This window comes from Copadichromis virginalis, linkage group LG3, assembly GCF_057382275.1.
Source record: "Copadichromis virginalis isolate Kocher_CV1m ecotype Utaka linkage group LG3, C_Virginalis_male_GT1.1, whole genome shotgun sequence".
In the NCBI taxonomy this organism is placed as follows: Eukaryota; Metazoa; Chordata; class Actinopteri; order Cichliformes; family Cichlidae; genus Copadichromis; species Copadichromis virginalis.
The window spans coordinates 33244502-33250850 of NC_140620.1; positions in this window are offsets into that span (position 1 = coordinate 33244502).

Here is a 6349-nt window from a genome sequence, read left to right on the forward strand (position 1 = left end):
CATGCAGATCTTCTCGAGAGCAGTGATGTTTTGGGGCTGTCGCCGAGCAACACGGACTCTCAACTCCCGCCACAGATTTTCTATGGGGTTGAGGTCTGGAGACTGGCTAGGCCACTCCAGGACTTTCAAATGCTTCTTACGGAGCCACTCCTTTGTTGCCCGGGCGGTGTGTTTTGGATCATTGTCATGTTGGAAGACCCAGCCTCGTTTCATCTTCAAAGTTCTCACTGATGGAAGGAGGTTTTGGCTCAAAATCTCACGATACATGGCCCCATTCATTCTGTCCTTAACACGGATCAGTCGTCCTGTCCCCTTGGCAGAAAAACAGCCCCATAGCATGATGTTTGCACCCCCATGCTTCACAGTAGGTATGGTGTTCTTGGGATGCAACTCAGTATTCTTCGTCCTCCAAACACGACGAGTTGAGTTTATACCAAAAAGTTCTACTTTGGTTTCATCTGACCACATGACATTCTCCCAATCCTCTGCTGTATCATCCATGTGCTCTCTGGCAAACTTCAGACGGGCCTGGACATGCACTGGCTTCAGCAGCGGAACACGTCTGGCACTGCGGGATTTGATTCCCTGCCGTTGTAGTGTGTTACTGATGGTGACCTTTGTTACTTTGGTCCCAGCTCTCTGCAGGTCATTCACCAGGTCCCCCCGTGTGGTTCTGGGATCTTTGCTCACCGTTCTCATGATCATTTTGACCCCACGGGATGAGATCTTGCGTGGAGCCCCAGATCGTGGGAGATTATCAGTGGTCTTGTATGTCTTCCATTTTCTGATGATTGCTCCCACAGTTGATTTTTTCACACCAAGCTGCTTGCCTATTGTGGATTCACTCTTCCCAGTCTGGTGCAGGTCTACAATACTTTTCCTGGTGTCCTTCGAAAGCTCTTTGGTCTTGGCCATGGCGGAGTTTGGAGTCTGACTGTTTGAGGCTGTGGACAGGTGTCTTTTATACAGATGATGAGTTCAAACAGGTGCCATTCATACAGGTAACGAGTGGGGGACAGAAAAGCGTCTTACAGAAGACGTCACAGGTCTGTGAGAGCCAGAGATTTTCCTTGTTTGAGGTGACCAAATACTTATTTTCCACCCTGATTTACGAATAAATTCTTTACAAATCCTACCATGTGAATTCATGGATTTTTTTTTCACATTCTGTCTCTCACAGTTGAAGTGTACCTCTGGTGCAAATTACTGACCTCTGTCATTATTTTAAGTGGGGGAACTTGCACAATCGGTGGCTGACTGACTGTTTAACATTTACATACTCCCACTGGCACAGATTATAAACAACAACAAAATAAACTATCACAGCTATGCAGATGACACACAAATATATATCACAATGTCACCAGGAGACCGAGGCCCTGTACAGGCTCTTGGTAAATGCATTGAGGAAATCAATGACTGGTTGTGCCACAATTTTCTCCAGCTAAACAAAAACAAAACTGAGGTAATAGTCTTTGGCGCCAAAGAAAAACGATTACAGGTCACCAGAGAACTTCAATCTATACATCTAAAAACCACAAACCAGGTGAGAAATTTGGGTGTAGTGATGGATGCAGACCTAAACTTAGAAAAACACATTAAGACAATAACAAAGTCAGCTTACTATCACCTCAAGAATATTTCAAGGATAAAAGATCTGATGTCTCAACAGGACCTGGAAAAACTAGTCCATGCATTCATCTTTAGTAGGCTTGATTACTGTAACAGCATCTTTACAGGTCTACCTAAAAAATCAGTCAGACAACTACAGCTCATTCAGAACTCTGCTGCTCGAGTCCTCACTAAGACCAAAAAAGTGGACCACGTCAGTCCAGCTCTGAGGTCTTTACACTGGCTGCCTGTCCGTCAGAGGATAGACTTTAAAGTTCTGATGCTGGCCTATAAAGCTCTGAATGGTTTAGGACCAAAATACATCAATGACCTCCTGACCCAGTATGAACCTTCCAGATCCCTCAGGTCATCTGGATCCGGTCTTTTATCAGTTCCCAGAGTCAGAACCAGACACGGAGAAGCTGCATTCAGCTTTTATGCTCCTTATAGCTGGAACAAACTCCCAGAAAGCCTCAGATCAGCTGAAACACTCAGTTTATTTAAATCCAGGTTGAAGACTCACCTGTTCTCAGCTGCATTTGAATAAAGCACCAAATCCACACTTTTAAGCTTAAATTTCAAAACTTACATTTAACTACTGATTTTATCTGTTTTGATTTTATATACTGTTTTGTTTGTTTGTTAATTAGTTAGTTAGTTTATTTGCTTGTTTTATTCAATTTTAAATCATGCTTTTTATTTGTTTTTGTTTCTAATGTCTCTGTAAAGCACTTTGAATCACCTTGTTGTTGAATTGTGCTATACAAATAAACTTGCCTTGCCTTGCCTTGCCTTGACTAAATTATTTTTTGCCCCACTGTAATTAGATGCATGTATCAAATTGTTTTGTGTCTGTTGTTTTAATTATTATTGAATCCAATTACACTTAACAAAAATATAAACGCAACACTTTCGTTTTTGCTCCCATTTTCCATTAACTCAAAGATCTGAAACATTTTCTACATACACAAAAGGCCCATTACTCTCAAATATTGTTCACAAATTTCTCTAAATCAGTGAGACAGCATGAATATTGGACAGGTGTGCCTTAGACTGCCCACAATAAAAGGCCACTCTGAAACATGCAGTTTGGTCACAATGCCACAGATGTTGCAACTTTTGAAGGAGCGTACAATTGGCATGCTGACTGCAGCTCTGACTGCAGAGCTGTTGCCCATTGCTGTTACCATAAGCCATCTCCAAAGGTATTTCATAGAATTTGTCAGTACATCCAACTGGCCTCACAACCACACACCAACGCAGGACCTCCACAACCAGCATGCTCACCTCCAGGATCATCTGAGACCAGACACCCGGACAGCTGCAGTAACAATCGATTTGCATAACCAAAGAATGTGTGCACAAACTGTCAGGAAACCATCTCAGAGAAGCTCATCTGCATGCTTGTTGTCCTCATTGAGGTCTGGACCTGACTGCGGTTTGTCGTACCTGACTTGAGTGGGCAAATGCTCACATTCAATGGCATCTGGCACGTTGGAGAGGTGTTCTGTTCACGGATGAGTCCTGGTTTTCACTGTTCAGAGCAGATGGCTGACAGCGTGTGTGGTGTCATGTGGGTAAGTGGGTTGCTGATGTCAGCGTTGAGTATTGAGTGGCCCATTGGGGGGTTCTGGTATGGGCAGGCGTATGTTATGGAAAACAAACACAGGTGCATTTTAGTGCTGGCAATTTGAATGCACAGAGATACTGTGACGAGATCCTGAGACCTGTTGTTGTGCCATTCACCCACAATCAGCTTTGAATGTAAGAATTTTCTAAATGAAATAATAAGGCTCGTTATTGTTAGACAAAAGCAGTCTGTGCACAAGTTTAAACATAACATTCTTTCTGGGTTCAGCTCGCGGAGGCAGCAGTCTGACCAGAGAAACCCAGACTTCCCTCACCCCACCACCTCCTCAAGCTCATTTGCAGGGAAACGGAGACATTCCCAAGCCACCCGAGAGATGTTAATTTATCAGCAAGCCCTGGGGCTTCCTCCTGGCAGGGGATGCTAGGAATACCTCACATTGGAGCTTCCAGGAGTTCTAGTAGTCAGATGCCTGAACTACCTCAACTGGCTCCTTCAGTTGTGGAGGATCAGCAGCTGTACTCTGGGCCCCTCTCCTCACTGTATCTCAAAGGGAGAGACTCATAGCCTCGGCCAAAGACTCCTACCCTGGGCTAGCCTAGCCTACCTACCTTGAAGAGGTACACCAGAGAGATAGAAGGCAGGAGAATAAACCAGTTGTTCTCCACAGCACCAGCCAAGGTGTACTCTCAGTTGCAGGGGAACAATATGAGAACAGCACCACCAAGGCTGGAGACGGAGCAATACTGGAAGCGTTTATTGTTTATTTATAAGGAACCCCATTACCTTCCACAACAGTGGTTGCTAGTCTTCCTGGGGCCCAAACCATCAAATAAAATATCGCACAATAAAGTGGATGCAAAATATCCACATAATTTGGCTCTTACATCCACAGTGAGGTTTTACAATTGTGAAAATATGAGCATATAAATATCAATAACACGGAGACAAAATACACAAATTTCCATTGCAAATGACATTACCCTTTTACAATATTTACAATAATTAAAAGCTGTGTAAGTAGGCTTTTAAGGGTTTTTTGAAATTATGAATAGAAGCCAATTCTCTAATTGCACAAGGCAACTTATTCCACTTAAAAGATGCTCTAAATATAACAGAGTTTTTCAAAAGTTGCTTTTAACTCAAGGAATTACTAAATTGCGATTTGCTGAAGATCGTGTAGTATGATTATATATTTCATCGGGATACTGCAACTGAGCAGAAAAAGAAATGTGGTGTGTTTAACTGTATTGCTTTCTTTATAAATACAAGTAAGCCATAGTATAATTTAGCTTGTACAGGAAGCCAAGAAAGTTTATCATGCATTTTATCGATATTTGTATGGCATGAACACCTTAACACTAATCTGGCTGCCTTATTCTGGACTAACTGAAGTCTGTTCAGATCTGTCTTCTTAGCTGCTGACCAAATGATTGAACAGTACTCTAGATGAGATAATACTAGTGCATTAATGACATCTTTCATAATTGAAAAAGTAATATAAAAGGAGCATTTCCTAGCTATAGCTATGCCCTGTCCCATTTTCTTAATAACAGAGTCTATGTGCTGAGACCAGGAAAGATGCTGATTTATGGTAACACCAAATAATTTAATCTGGGTGACCTGTTCTAATACCGATCCAGCTATGGAAAGATTTAGTTGTGGGTTGTTGACTAAGCGTCCTCTACTTCCTATTAACATGGATTTGGATTTAGACACGTTTAAAATCATGTTGTTTTTACTTATCCAGTCAGACACGTTCAGCAAATCTTGTTGTAATACGGCTGAATAAAACATGGTGGAATCATCAGCATACATTACAAGATGAGATTTATCCAGGACGTACTGTCATGGTCCTGAGTCTGAGGACTCGGTGTTTTGTGTTTCTTTATATTATTCTTTGTTCTCGGTTATTCTGTTTTGTCTTTTGTTTAGGTTTGCTATGTGTTAGTGGTTTTGTTACTCCCTGTGTATTTAAGCCCTGTGTTTTCCTGTGCTCTCTGTCGTGTCCTCTGTTTAATTCCATGTCAGTCTGCATTATTCTATGTTACCCGGTACTCATTCTGCGTGTCTTTGCCATCTCTCTTTGTGCATTTTGCTCCTCCTCCCGTGAGTGTCTGGTTTAAGTTTTGTTCGTTAGTTTTCCCAGTTTAGGTTTGTTTACTCCCCGCTCTGCTCTTCCTGTTTTGTCACCTTCTCACCGCTGTAAATAAACACTCACTCGCACCCCAGCCAGTACCTGCATTTTGGATCCTTTTTTCAATACACCACACGACTGCCCCCAGCCGTGACACGTACGGCAAATCATTGAATCCGATTAATCTCAACAGCTACAAATGACAACATTGCTGAAGTCTAAATATTAATTCCGGGGTTCTGGGACCTTGGTTTAACAATTGATTTGTCAGATTTCAGGAAGGCAATATCACCTCTGGCCGCTCTCAGCCGTGGTAACAGTTCTTTTCTCTTTTTCCTGATGGACTGAAAATCCTCGTTGATGTAAAGACTGGTATCTTTCAGCTTTCTGGCAGATGAGAGAATTAATTGTCTATCTTTAAATCGTTGTAATCTGACCATAATCTGCCTGGATCGTTCATTTTCCTTGTATGGACCAACTCTGTGAGCGCGTTCAATTTGAATGCTATCACTGTCCAGGCCCAGTTTGTTCTTCAGCATGTGTCGGACTTTCTCCTCTGATCCTTCCCAAGTTTCTGCTTTTTTATCTATTAATCCATCCACCACAATGTTGTTCCTCCTCGATTGATTTTCTAAATAATCCATCTTGGTTGTTGATTCTTTGCGTTGCTCATGTATGCTACAGACTGCCGATTCAAACTCTTTTAGCTTGCTTTTAATGCACTTCTCTTCAGTTTGCAGCTCAGTGAAAACCCCATCCGTGAATTGCAGGCTGGATTTAATTCATGTACATGAATGCTAAATGCTGTCCAACCTTTTGTTAGTTTCATCCATGATTAATTGGACAAATATCTTAAAGTTATCTTGCTGTTGGCGAATCAGATCTTTATAAAACTCCTGTTGCTGTTCCAGTATAGCGTTCAGCGTGCTAACACTGACATAGCTGTCATCCTCTGCCGGTAGCGCCATAACGGCCTTCGGGAGCATATTTACCAGGTCGTTTCACCTCCCCAC